General features: G+C 40.9%; 2 gene segments (V, D, J or C); both read left to right on the top strand.

The window, feature by feature from the left end:
• LOC311600761 (T-cell receptor beta-1 chain C region-like) overlaps positions 1-15,458 on the top strand; it is a 266,643-nt gene that overhangs the window by 45,398 nt on the left and 205,787 nt on the right.
• Positions 427-9,100, top strand: LOC311600767 (T cell receptor beta variable 29-1-like). The segment is given in 3 exons: positions 427-538; positions 821-1,138; positions 9,043-9,100.

The following is a 15,458-nucleotide window of genomic DNA, read 5'->3' as shown; positions in this document are numbered from 1 at the left end:
CCTTACTGACTTTCTAAACCTAAAGGACAAAACAAAGAAAATGACACTTATGGAAGGACTGGACTTCCAAAATAGATGTCAGATTATTATTACATGCATGTTGGAGGAGGAAAACCAAGTTCAGTTAGGGACAGCATGACAAAGACAACAGACGGTTAAAATTCATTAAAGCTAATATTGCATCTCATTTTTTTTTTGTATAATCAAAGAGTAGCACATATATGGTACTCGATAATGATGGATAAATGAATGTTGTGCCGGTGGTAAGTGCATTCTGGGATGCCTTTCAAAGGAATGTGTCTCTTAAGTGAAAGGCTTAGTAGTTCCCCTAGAGGGCAATGCTTTTTCTTTCTTTCTTTAATGTTTACCAAAACTCAACTTCCTATACAAGGAAATGAACAGAACAAGTAAGGAAGCAGTTATGCTGTGGGGAGGAGAGAAGGGCGTGAGCTTGATGTTTGATGTTTTAGTGTCTTTTCTCAGGACAGTGAGCATTGGTTAAGGATGTGGACTCTCCTGCTGCTTCTCCTGGGCCAAGGTAGGAGCTTTGTCCTAAGCAGAGTCTGAGGCTAATGTTAATGCTGAGCTGAGGTATACAGAGACTGTGTGCTGCCAAAACAGAGTATACTAGTCAGAGGATGAGGGAGAGATCTTAGTGTGGAGGATTCTGCCAGAAAGTTATGGTAGAAGTTGGGGAGTGTGTCACATGATTTGGGGAGTGGGGTGATGCCAGTGCTATTAAACCAGAAATCTTTCCGTTTTCAGCCGTGTCTGAATTCAAAGCTGTTTGCCTTCATGGTCTCTGTCTCTCTTAAACTAGGCTCTGTGTTCAGTGTCGTCGTCCACCAAAAGCCAAAAAGGAGCATCTGTCAAAGTGGAATCTCTCTGAAAATCCAGTGTGTGACTGACAGTCAAGTCACTGTGATGTTCTGGTACCGACAGTTCCAGGGACAGAGCTTGGTGCCCATGGCAACCTCGAATCAAGGCCGTGAAGCCACATACGAGAGTGGATTCACAAAGGACAAATTTCCTATCAGCCACCCAAACCTAACATTCTCAGTTTTGACAGTGAGCAACACTAGGCCTGAAGACAGCAGCGTCTATTTCTGCAGCTCTGGAGACACAGTGCTGATGGCAAGTGAGAGGTCTCAGCAAGAAACCTGTCTGTTTCCACCAAGCTCTCCCCAAACAAGCCCGAGGGCCCTGCTGAGGTACTCAGTGTGAAAACCACAGCTTCTGGGTGACACCTGCTTATATGTCTGAGGGCACCATGGATGTGAATGGGAGATGATGGCAGAGAGAGTATCTCTAGGACTCATTAGAGAATTCATGAGAGCCTTAAAGGCAAATTTTCATCTGGAATATGCTTACAGATACTTTTTTAAGATGTATATAATCTGTCTTCAAGTAACAATGTCAAAACCACCCTTTAGCTATCTATACAAATGATATATTTAACTTTTATATTTCATCTCACATGATTGGATATAGTGCTTTTCTATTACATTAATGTTTTTTTTTGTACTACTCCAGATACCCAATATGACACATGAATGTCAGATCAATGTAAATATTTCAAAATTTTAGGAGCCTGCTATCCTCATGATCTTTGGAGTATTCTACAAGGTCTGAGTCACATTGAAGTATTTCTTTGGTCACCCTTGGCACCTTATTATCAGCACAAAGAATGAGGAGCAATGCTCAGTCCTTTCTACCTACTAATTGCCTTTGGATGTGTCCCATCGGGTTGTACGATTCTTGTTCATCAACATGAGCTGCAAAGCTAAGATGGTGCTTGAGAGGGGGCAGTTATGAAGGAGGCCTGTGATGAAAGCTTCCTGCTGCTTGGCCATAGGCCAGCCTGACCCAGATCTTGCTAAGAGATTATTTCCATGGACAGGCTGAAATCTGTGAATTTGAGACCAGCCTGGTTTACACAGTTTCGGTCCAGCAAGGCATACCAAAGTAAAAATATGTCTTTAAAAAGGAATCTATTATAATAAGAAAAATGGATGGCACAGCTTGCAGCCCAGACGTCAAGGAGGCTGAGAATATAGGAGGATAGGGACTTCCATTGCAGTCTGGGCTACATAGCAAAACCCAAACTCAAGAATGATAAAGAAACCAAACAAACTAAAGGGGCCTATAGTAAATAGGGTTTCTTTTTCTGGATCTCTTCATCATTGTTTATAAAATAAAACTGTGAAACAAATTCACAGTGTTCTGGTGATCACTTCAGGTCTTTTGAGTTCTTTTATGCCTTGGCTTCTTCATTTGATATAGAGCATTTATGCAGACAACTTACATTGAGTGTTAGAGGGATGGGTAACAGAGGACTGAATTTTTAAGTCTCAGATATGATACCTGGGATGTGTGGGACCTTACTAGTATGTGCCTTACATGCACCAAGCTGAGGGACCCCAGAAAACAATCCTGCCTGGATTTTATGCTCCACAAATCACATGACAGGTTATAGTGCTGATTTTGGGGGGGCGGGACACAAATAGAGCTCAGCTTGTTCTGGCCAGTCCTCCCTTATTTTAAAGACGTTGGGTGCTTTGTACATTCTATAGTTATTCAAGTGACAGTCTGGACATTCTGAGGTTGCTCCTGGCGACATGAAGGACTTGTTTGGTGGGACACACAGTTTTGGTATATAGTTACACCTCTTTTGTCTGTGAGCCATTATTATTTACTTTGAAAAGCTATTCCAGGTTCTTCTCAGCATTTAGACCCAGGTGTCATTTGACCTGAAAACCCCATGAATACATAACCAAGAAAAGCCAAGCCAGAAGGAGCAATTCTGTGTCAAGACTACATTTTGCCAAATCTTGTGATATTCATGACCATCCCCCCACCTTCCTCTTGATATATGCCCGGGAGCATGGAAATGCCTATGCCAGGTGAATACATGCCTCTGGATGGATGGGCACAATGTTCTGCAATCATCAGTACACACTAATGCACATGTAATTCTGGAAGGTAATGGTGAAGGCCCGCACTCTGTCCTATGAATTCAGTTGTTCATATTTTATAGAAGGAGAGAGAGCCTAGCCTCAACTTTCTTTTTTTTTTGATATTTTAATATTTTATAATTTATTCTCATTACATCCCGATTGTAACCCCTACCCTCATCTTCTCCCATTTTGTTTCCACCCCCTCCCTCTTCTTCCCATCCTCTAGTCCTCTGAGAGAGGGAGCTCTGTATCCCTAGCATCTGACCCCAGCCTATCAGGTCTCATTAGGACAGCCTGCATCCTACTCCTCTGTGACCCTGCAAAGCTGCCCTGCCAGGGGAAGTGATCAAATTGCAGGTGCCAGAGTTCATGTCAGAGGTAGCCCCTGCTCCTCTTACTAGAAGACCCTCATGGAGACCGAGCTGCCCATTGGCTACATCTGAGCGGAGGGTCTAGATTCTCTCTATGTGTGGTCCTTGGTTGGTGCATCAGTCTCTGTAGGCAGCCCTGCGTCTAGATTTGTTGGCTTTGTTGGTCTCCTTGTGGAGCTCCTGTCACCTCTAGGTCTTTCTATCCCCCCCCCCCCATGCCCAACACACACTCTTTTATCTCCCAGTGCTCTGACTAAAGTTTGGCTGTGAGTCTTAGCATCTGTCTTGTTCCTCTGTAGGGTGGAGTCTTTAAGAGGACATCTATGTTAGGTTCCCATCCTGCTCCCTGTCTTCAACCAATTCCAGTGTCTATTCCATTTGCCCTTCTGACTGTAAATCAAGCATCCTCCCTAGGGTCCTCCTTGTTATTTAGCTTCTTAAAGTCTGTGGATTGTAGAATGGTTATCCTCTATTATATGGCTAATATCTGACTTTCTTTCAAATCATTATTTAGTCTTTTTACCTTTCTAATGCTACTTGTTTATTTTTAGTTAGTTTTTTTTTTTTTGCTTCACTCGCATCACTTTCTTCTCCTTTCCTTCTTTTTCCACAAATGTCATTATACTTTAATGTATTAAGCATCATAGTTTGTATCTTCATGTTTTTATAAGAAAAACCAATGGAAGGGTAATTATTAATGGTAGATGACAGTATTGTTTTATTTTAAATAAAACTGAGCATGTGTTGGATTGTTGTTATAAACTCAGGATAGAATAAGGAAGCCTTCTTCATCCGTTCTTTACGTAGTTCTTCCTTATGCAAGTGCTCATTGTACAATCATCTCTCCAAAGAGAATTTCCCTGTCAACTCACCCTGAAAATCATATGATATTGTTGTTTTACCTTGATTTAAAAACACCTAATCACTATGTTAAAAACAAAGTATGTGTGTGTGTTTAGTTATACTTATTTATTTGCTGTCTTTAGCTTTTATATATCCTCATGTGTGAGTGGGCTCACATAAATACATATCTAAGTTCAATAAAAATAAGGTCCTATTCTTTCTCATTATTTTTGTTAACTTTAAGCATAGTAAATATTTGTTAATTAAATATGCCTTAAGTAAAGGAAAAATTTACCAAAGAACTTACACACACACACACACACACACACACACACACACACACACACACACACACACACTTACACATTCTTCTAAGGTTACATAATCTAAGATAAAAAAAGGTTAGACAGTCATGGGGACATAGCTGTAACCCTAGCACTAGCACTCAAGAGCAGAGGCAGGAAAATTTGGATAATAAGTATACCAGCTACTGTTTGTAAAAGGAATTTTTATTTTCCTATTTCACTTGTTGTCTCAGCAGCTTACTTGCTCCTTCCTAGTCCTGGAAGCTTCTAGCCTCCCAAAATCTAACATAGGCCTAGAATGTTTTCCGCCTACTGCTTCATAAGTTTCTCAGCCCCAGCCCCCAACAAGGTAAAAACTTATTAGCTCAAAGAGGCAGAGAAAGTACCCAGCTGGCCTTCCTAATCAGCTCACATTCCAGAAGGAAAAGCCAAAAGCCAAAAGCTCAAAGGCTAACAGCTTGCTAGCTCAGATGACAGGCCTGGAGGAAAAGTCTTGCTCTCTCACCCAACAGGACAGGAAGAAAAAGCCAAAAGCCTAAAAGCCAAGTAGCTAAAGAGCCCCTACATCTCCACACTGTCTTAAATACCCTTCTCTCAAAGTCCCTCCTCTATTCTTAATCTCTGTCAGCTGGTTTCTTGCTCTGCCATTGAACTAGGATTAACTTTATTAAATCCTGTTTACAGAAAGCTCTTGGATTAAAAGTATGTGTTAGGCCTGGCTGAGCCACACCTTGATCACCTGTTTACAATAAATAGAAAGTTCTTAGATTAAAGGTGTGAGTTAGCAATGGAATACTACTCAGCTATTAAAAACAAAGAAATCTTGAAATTTGCAGGCAAATGGATGGAACTTGAAATGATCGTCCTGAGTGAGGTAATCTAGACCCAGAAAGACATGCATGGCATATACTCACTTATAAGTGGATATTAGCCCAACATAGATGTACTTGGAGAGACTCCACGCAGCAGAGAATTAGGACAGTTGCTGGGACTCACTGCTGGACTCTGGGTGGAGTTCTGAGAGTGGTCTGGAAGGATGGGGCTATAGAAGGACACAGATGGATCAGGAGCCCCATAAGAAGACCATCAAGGCCCACGGGTCTGGACTGAGTGGTACCTGCACAAACTGTTGCACCAACCAAGGACAATGCGTGCAGTAAACCTAGACCCCTCTGTTCAAATACGGATAGCTCTTTCTCCATGGTTGTAGGTTGTAGGAGGAGTGGGGACTACTTCTGACTTGAACTTTGGTACCCTGATTCAATTATTTAGTGGAGAAGCTTGGCAGGCACACAGAGGAAGGGAAGCTGGCTATCCTGATAAGACCTGATAGGCTGTGGTCATATGGTGGGGGAGGAGGTCTTCTTGTGTCAGAATTCTAGGGGAAGGGGAATGGCAGAAGATGGAGGGAGGGTGGGAATGGGAAAACACAAATGAGGGGATAACAATTGGGATGTAATCCAACAAATTATAATAATTTCTTAAAAGCTGTATGTTAAGGCTGAACCACACCAAAAAAAGACAGATTTTTATAGTTCACAATCTTGGGTTTCACAGTGGTACCAAAATATCTTGTAACAACTATTGCTATATTTCCAAGTAAAAACTTAGCAAGGTTGTTCTAAAAGCGAAGTCCAATAAACTATTGATTTAAACAAAGCTATGTATTTGATTAAAGCTACCAATGTGTGTGTACCCACTTTCCCTCTGACGCCTTTTTGAAGGTTGTGAACTACAGCAGATGTCATGGGTTTGAAAAGGCGAAGCCAAGACCTGGCTCAAGCACAATGATTTCAACGTACAAGGTTTTCACACTGGCATTGTACCGGTTCCCAGACAGTAGGACAATTATTCTATGGGACTTGGAAATCTTTGCAAGATATTTCTAGTCCTGTTCATCTAGAAGATATGCATTTATCAGCTGTTTGTTTTCCAAATATATGGCACAGTTTATGTATATCTTTAGAACAAACTCAAGTGACTGGTTGAATTTAACATCAAGTTTTGTCTGTGTGATATAATGTAAATCTAATATGATTTTATACATTTATATATGTATATATATAATGTATTAAATTATGCAATTCATGGAGGTTATGGGTGCTATCATAATGATGTCCACATAAGAGACAACTTCTGGACACTACACTGGATTTTTCCAGCTTACGTCTCATTAGTCCCAATTCATTTAAACAATTCCAATAAACCCAGAAAGTGAGTAGAGAGAGTGGCTGCTGTGTAAACATGAACGCTCATCATTTCATTATACTAGATGGTCATTCTTTAGTAATAAGTGCAATACAGCTGCTAGTCCTTCATTTTTACCTCTCTATGATGCATGTGCCTGAATAATGAGTAGAAAATGCAAATAGCATTCCTTCAACGTGAAACTTTTCTATTGATGTCGAGTTCAAGGTGGAAAAAAAGGAAGCAGCGAAAGGAAGTGTGAGAGTATTAGTCAGACTTCTCACTTTGACACCTAACATGAGGAACTTCAAAGAGAGAATTATTTATTCTGGGCAGCAGATTGAGAAGTTTCATATCTCAGTCCTTGGTTCTATGGCTTCCACACCTATGTTAAGTCTGAGTGACATTCATCTTACTATGAGCAGAAGCAAAGAGTCAGTGGGAGAAAGTACAAGGTAAGCCACTGGCACAAGGACAAGACAGTGATATAGTATTTCTTACAGAGAGGCCCTATATTCTACTTTTTCAAGATCACCCCTAAATAGCATCACTGCTTTTGGACAGTGTCTACCACAGAGAGCTTGTGTGAGATCTTTCACAGTCAAAACAGTAATGTCCTAACCTTGGCCTTCAGTGACTAATGCTTATCTTCTCATTCAAAGATATTTGGTGAATCACAAAGTTTTATGACTTTTTCAATGTTTCAAAATCCCAGGATCAGTGTATCCTCTCAGATTCATGATATCATTTTCTCTCATACAGTAACAAGTAGCATTCCTAATTTATAATACATATAAATGCATTGTACACTTTCTCATTATAAGAAGATAGTGACGAAGGTTTGTGATAAAATAAGAACAAGATCTGGAAAGCCAAACAGTAAATTCAGCCCCAAGGTCAAATAGTTGGGCCTCCTGATGCATGACGTGAACTCTAACTGTAACATCTAGAGGAAAACTCATTTCCTCCTTCCAGGTGAGATCAGTGAGACTGGGAGCCTCATTTAGCACAGGGGCCTAGCCCTCAGTGCTCTAAGCTGCCCCTGAGAAAGAAACCAGATCTTTGATCTGGAGGCCCCTGTTCCCCTCCGGAAGCCAGCAGCGCCTGGACCTGCCCATGGGATGAGGAAGCCAGGCCACTGCCAGATGATGAATGATGGACAGCTCATTCTTTCTGGTTGTAGTCCATGTGGCCTCTATGTTGGTTCAGCTCTGTTCACTTCCTCCAGCTTCTCTTCAATGCCATTCTGTGTTCTTGGCATCTGTAACTTGCTGGGGTCTTGACTATGTCTGCTTCACACTTGCAGCATCACATACTACCCTCTCACAAGCTACCCATCATGGCCTGTGACAAGGCCATACATAGCAAAACCTCTCTCTGCTATTTTGACTTTTTTTTTTTTTTGACGGAAGCTTCCTTGAAACTGTGAATGAAATTTCCTGGAAAGAGGGTACATGTGGCATTGAATAATTTATAAGATGAATAATTTATTAGACCTTAGATGTGTGGAGTTGTTGGGATGTTGCAAGTTCAAAGCCTAATTACAAATTATCTTGGCCTATCTTTTAATAGTCATACCTTGCCCACCTGGTGATGTTGACTGGAATTCTTTTGAAATGTATTAACTTAGCTGTCTACTTAATTCCAAAAACTCAGAAGTTACAGATGTCATCAGAGCATCTAAGGCTCTTAGCTGAAGTTTCCTCGCTTAACTGTACCCCACAATGCTGATGTTTCCAGCAATGTATCTGAGAAGTGCCTTGACTTATGATATTTTTGATCTGTTACTAAAGTAATTCAAGAAATAGTTACCATGTTTTAAGATAAAATCTGGTTAACTAAATCTGTGATCTGGATAATGATTACTTATATTTGGTTCTAGAATAACCAGTAAACTGCTTCATATTTCCTGTGATGTAAACTTCTTGTTTTAATTGTGTTAGTTAATTTGTTTGCTTGATTTATTGGTGAGTTGGTGGGTTGCTTGGCTGGTTGGTGGGTGGGTGTGTTAGCTAGTTAATTGTATTAGTAGTTATAGGATCCAATGTGGACTCTACAGAATTATTCACTTCATAGTAGGGAGTAACTCAAATGACAGGCAGCTATTAGCCAGACATTTGGTGTCCAAATATCCTTGATGTGTCCTCTTTTGTGTGATTTTTAGTTTTTTGTGGGTTTTAGCTTGCCTTGATTTGGTCAATGATTCATTTATTTATTTGTTCTGACCTTGTTTTAGAGTTTTTTGTGTTAAATATAATTTTGGCTTGCTTCCAAAGCATTTGGCTTAAGATATCCACTTTATTCGTTTCCTTTGAAAGCAATTTGCTTTATGAACATCCAGTTCATAAATTTTCTTGTGTTCATTATTTTTCTCTACAGACTACTTCACTATTTCTTTGACAATACTGCTCAGCTATTAAAAACAAAGACACCACGCAATTTGCAGGTAAATGAATGGAACTAAAAAAGATCATCCTGAGTGAGGTAAAACAGACACAGACACACATGATATGTACTTACTTATAAGCTGATATTATCCCATTAAAGTATGGGATAACTATGCTACAGTCCACAGACCCAGAAGCTAAGTAACAAGAAGGGCCTAAGGAAGGACACTTAAAGCTCATTTAGAAGGGGGAATAAAATAGACACCTGCAGTAGATGGAGAGAGAGGGGAGTTGTGTGCGAAGGGAGGTAGTGAAGGTAATGGGGGTGGGAATCAGGAGTGGAAAGAGTCGGGTAGGAGAGAACCAGTAGAGAGACTGCAAATGGGTGGGGGGCATCTCTGGAGGCAGGGGAGGCTCCCATGAGTCTATGGGGATGACCCTAGCTGAGATTCCTAGCAGCTGGGGATATGGAGCCTGACGATGCCACCTCCTGTAACCAGGCAGGACTTCTAGTGGAGAGAGGGGGCACCAATCCATCCATAAAACCTTCCACTCAAAACTTGTCTTGCCTATAAGAAGTGTAGCGATAAAGATGGAGTAGAGATTGAGGTAATGGCCAACCAGTGACTGGCCCAACTTGGCGCCCACCCCCTGGGAAAGAGCCAACCCCTGACACAAATAATGATACTCTGCTATGCTTGCACACAAGAGCCTAGCATAACTGCCTTCTGAGAATTGTCCTCTAGCAGCTGATGGAAACAGATGCAGAGACCCACAGCCAAATAATAGGCAGAGCTCTAGGAGTCTTGTGGAAGAGGGGAAGGAAGAATTGAGGGACCCAGAGGGATCAAGAACACCATCAGAAAACCTACAGAGTAAACTAACGAGGCACCATGGGGCCTCACAGAGACTGAACCACAAACCAAAGAGCATTCGTGGGCTGGACCTAACCCCCTACACATATGTAACAGATGTGTAGCTTGGTCATCATGTGGGTCCCATAGCAATGGAAATAGGAACTATCTCTACATTTTCCTGAGTAGCTATGAAGAAGACATTTTTCATCAGAGATATAGATTCTTCATGGCTGAAAATGAGGTAACAGTATCCGTTTTCTGCATCTTTCATGAGACAGAAGCAAACATGGGACAAGAACAAAGCAACCAGAGTGGCCTTGTCACATGGCATGCCAGTCTAGAGTATGACTCACATACACACTATTTGTTGCATATACTTTTAAAAAACATAATTCCATTCTCTAAAGCTCATTTGATCATCTATGAAATGCAGAATGATATGATAAATATAAGGTCCATAAAAGATTATAATCTATAGCGTTAAATACACAGAGAAAAATTAGCCACTATTTCCAAAATTGAAATACAATGATTTCACAATGCTAATCATTGAGTGGGGACTAGGAGAATGTTTTACAGAAAGACACCAAGGAATTTGTTTATTAGGATTAATGGTATTGGGAATGGCAGAGACATTCAAATGGAGTGTGATGTCTAGTTCAGTGAATCTACCATACTCATCTCTGTCTAGACTATGAGGTAATAATTATAATCTACAATAGTATTCTTAGCCTATGATTTCTAATATCTTAGAGAAAACTGATATCAGGTGATTAATAGAAGCAGAAAATATTAAGTGGTTAAGCTACAAGTGTTAGCTCTTAGAATACCATTCTGTTATGCTCTTCAATGTTTCTTTACAGAGAGGGTCAGAGTGAGAAATGGCTCAGGTAGGTGAGGGGGTCATGGTAAAGCAAGGCTCTGAGACACAGTGCCAGGTAAAATATAAACGTGGTGTTCAAGATCTGCCAAGAAAAAAAATGGCGGGAGGAGCCAGATGCTTACCTTGTCTCCTAGAGACTTCTGCTTGCTCAGCAATTGCCTTTTGAATGCCATGGTGGAAAGTTTCATGCTTCAAAAGGATTTCCATGTATTTTTGGAGCCTTGAAACCATATGACAAGTTTAGATAGTTCCTCGGCCAAAAAGGAATCATCTGAGTCATAGTATCTTCTTTATTAGGAGATAATTCCTTTCTTTCATATTTTACTATAAACAACTTTCAAAAAGGAATGTGAGTCTCTATAACATATGCAATGTAGTGGATGACAGCATGAGCCGTTAAATGCAATTTAGAGTATAGAGGAAAGAGGTCTGAGCACCAATTCTGTTGTGTACCTGGGCCAGTTATGGCAGGCATGGATACAGACTATATTTACCAGGCCTCGCTGGCTCGTCTTCCCAGTACATCCTAGTATCTATTTCCTTCAGCATTCTCCATATGATTTTATTTATATGGTGATGGTGAAAATAAACCTGTATGGGGTCCAAATTTCCTCCTCTACAGGGTTTTCCATTTTTTTTAACATAGAAAAAAATTATTATTATCATAACTTGAAATTGTCTCTAATTCTCTCTATGGAGACTTTGCTTTATATTTTAAATTCTGTATTTTTGGACTATCTATGTTCAGTTGGATGTTTGCTTGTTTATTAGAATCTATGTACTCTTGTAGACATTTTTGCCTACTTAGAAGTTTGACTGAATTTGGGTTTCTCTCTTCTCTCTCTCTCTCTCTCTCTCTCTCTCTCTCTCTCTCTCTCTCTCTCTCTCTCTCTCCATATATATATATATATATATATATATATATATATATATATATGTGTGTGTGTGTGTGTGTGTGTGTGTGTGTGTGTGTGTGTGTGTGTGTATGTTTGTTCTTGGCCCCTGCATCCCATGCAGTGCTTGGCCATGTCTCCTTTTCTTTCATTCACAGAGAGAGATGTTTCAGCCTTCTACCTTACCCTGGCCTAAAATTGGATCACTTTCACCCGGTTTGCCCAGGGCCCAAGCACTAACCTGAGTTGGGATATTGCTCAGCAGGCCAAGCCAAGCTTCTGACTTAGGTCTATGTGCGCAGCAGCCCTGTGTTTTATGGAGTCCTGGAGCTTTTTTTCAGTAGATACCTGACCCGTCCCTTCTCCTTGCTGCCATTGGCCTAGCTATCTATCTTACACAGATGCAGTAAGGTCCAGTGTGTAGTCTTCTAGGAGAGCACACAGCTAAATCCTAGCTAGAGCTTTGACCCCGTGGAACCATGCAGTGCTTGGCAGAGCGGCTACTAACATTTGTGTAAAGTGGTGGTTTTAAAGCTCAGCCTTTTCTGTCTCCCTTTTTGGGCATTTTTTTCTTAAAGAGCCAGAGCTCTGACTATGTTTTGTTTTGGGAAGGCTCTGTGGTTCCATCCAGGACTTATCTCAGGTTAGTTCTGATTCTATGCTTCACATATGGAATGTTATGTGCAGAATAATTATTAATATTTAATATTGATTTATATTATTAGTAAAATAGCAGTTATTTCTTCACCAGCTACATACCCTAATAACCACAGAGAGACTAGGGCTTACTTAATTAGCATAGAGCACTAATTACTGCATCTTAAACAACCAAGCTAATATAGCTTTCTCCCATTCAGATTGCCCATAATATACTTGCTTTTAACCACATCCTATGTGCGGTTCATTTTTCCTGATGTTTCCTGGTCCTCTCCACGTGTCCCTATCTCCTATTTCCTCCGTCTCCTCTGATTGCTGTGCCCAGACTTCCCACCCGAGTCTGTGAATTGCACAACATTGGCTGGTGGCTTTTTATTGGCAATACAGAGAATAAATGGAGGGCTTGTTTATACGAACTTGAGACAGGAGATACTTAGAATGATAAGGGTAAACTGTATATAATCCACAAAACCATTACGTCAATAGAGAGGAGAGAGGAGAAGGCCGTAGAGGTCTATCTCTGGAACATATCGAGAAGCTCCTACTCAAACTCCGTTCTTCACACTTCAGAGCCCTGTTGGAAAGAAGAGCCAAGTTGAAAGCTTACACTACAAATCACATCGCTTTCTCCCTTTGCCATGTCGCTTCATACACTAATTCTGATTACTAAAGCCCTTGGATATGATTTTTCTATGTGACGACTTGTTCTAGAGATAAGCATCATCAGCTTATAGTTATTAGACCCAGAAACAATATGTTTCTTCTTATGTAACTCTAGTTCCCTGACTATCCACCGCCCTACCAATATCAGGTCTCTCTCAGGTTTCCTGTGATGTTATGGTATATCTAAGGACCACGTGTGTTATCCACCTAGTAACCTTATACATATATTGGTCTAAGAAGACCCAGCTTCATAGACATAGTCTATGTTTCCACTGTTTTTGTAAAACTTCCTTTCAAGAGTCAGCTGCTTACCTTGCCTTCACCAAGAAGAAAAGTTTCCTTATCACCTGTACCTCACCTACCCACAGTGTAGACAAACAGAGAAGAGGTGATATAAGACTCTGGGAAAGGGAAACCCACAGGTGTGCTTGTGTAGCAGCAGTGGGGGGGCTTCCCCGTAACAACTCCCCCTCCCTTCTTTGGGGTATAAAGGCAGGCTTCCTCCAGCACTCACCATCTTCTGCCACAATGAGTCCACTCCTGTTCCTGGCCCTTGTGGGAGCTGCTGGTGAGTGCCATGCCTCAACCCGGGCCCTGCTCTTCCTTCTTATCAGAGCCATGAACCCCACTACCAACGCTGCTTTTATTTTTTTACAGTGTCCTGTCTCTTCCAACAGCAGCAGCTCTGCTGCTATTATTCCATGCTTCTTTGTAAGCCTAGTGATTATTACCCCTGCCATTGTTATTAATTGTGTGATCAGAGAGTCTAGAAAAGGAAGGCATGTGGAGGTTCTGTGAAATGAACCAGCAGGACTCTGGATCAGGTCCAACACCTTGGAGATAGCTCAGCAATGACTGTTTTTACAGAGGAGTGTTCTTAAGTTGAAAGTTAAAATCCTCATTATATTGGAGATTAATACCTTAAAATACTGATCTTATATCTCTGGAACAGTGGCTTTGTCTTAGGAAGGACATTTCTGTAAAGTATATACCAAATTGACTTAAAGACAGAAAACATGCAATAAAAGTTAAATATCAATCTGGCTGGAGAGATGGCTCAGAGGTTAGGAGCACTGATTGCTCCTCCAGAGATCCAGAATTCAATTCCCAGCAACCACATGGTGGTTCATAGCCATCTGTAATGTGATCTGATGCCCTCTTCTGGCCTGCAGTTGTACGTGCAGGCAGAACACTGAATATATAATAAATAAATATATCTTTTTTAAAAAGTTAAATATCAATCATCTTGGACAATAACATTACATCCCTCTGTCTTATGTAAGGTCTACTCTCCATTTGTCCTTAATACACAGTCTTGAGCTAGAAAAGATTTGGGTACATAAAGTTCTACATCCGCAAAGATATTTTTCAAGATAGGTGCAGCCAGATTAAACCCCTCAAACTCTGTTAATCACAGGGTGACAATGAATGATAAACACGAGGTCAAAGTAGGAAGTGGGTCAGATAACCATCTCTGCACCCTATTCCTACATGCTGGGAATATTACTTGCCTTATTCCTCATAACACATCAGAATGCAGTAACCTACAGAGTGTTTTTCAATTGACCTGCAGTGCTCTGTGTTTTTGACAAACATGTCTATGCCTACTGGGTATACAGTATTACTTTCTTGACTTCACATGATACTTATAAAGAACTTCCAATTAGCTGAGAGCTGACTGATGACTGAGGGCTCCGCCCTCCAGAACCTTGGATGAATTGTCTTCTCAATGGTCTTCTTATCTTTACTGAAGTTGCTTTCCCTGTTGATGATGATGACAAGATTGTTGGAGGATACACCTGCCAGGAGCATTCCGTCCCCTACCAGGTGTCCCTGAACTCTGGCTACCACTTCTGTGGAGGTTCCCTCATCAATGACCAGTGGGTGGTGTCCGCAGCTCACTGCTACAAGTCGTAAGTGATGGGCCCTGACTGTACAAACAGACACTTGACACTTCTAAGGGCAAAGTATAAGGTCAGGCAGGAACTGAGGGTGTAAGGTGAATGGGAAGAGAGTGAGGGAAGTGAAATCACTGACTGCAGCTCATTTCATGAGTTTGGAGAGAAAAAGGATAGCGAATAGGAAGCTTCTCACACTCTTGCACCACACCAAGTACACCAGTGGTGCAGATAATGACAGCAAGGAGAGTTGAATTTAGGGTAGAAAGAACCAAACATGACTTCACAAAAAGACTTCTGCAAATAGTAACATTGGATCCTGTAACAGGGTGACAAACTCAGTTTTCAGTGAGTGTGGACAACCTATAACCTTTTAAAATTTAAAATTTCAATATATAGAGAGAACTGAAAGTCGGTATCTATGCCAGAGGGTGTCACAACTGAGTGTGCATCAGAATAAGCCAGATGACAATTCAGAAAGTCTAGGAAAGAAACAAAAAAATTAAGTTCACAACAAATTGCCAAGTATCGCAGTGGCATGGAAAGAACTATTTTTA

This window comes from Acomys minous (genome assembly GCF_964271855.1).
Source record: "Acomys minous genome assembly, chromosome: 6".
NCBI lineage: Eukaryota > Metazoa > Chordata > Mammalia > Rodentia > Muridae > Acomys > Acomys minous.
The sequence above is the reverse complement of the archived record's forward strand: the minus strand, read 5'-3'. Positions and strand labels throughout refer to the sequence as shown.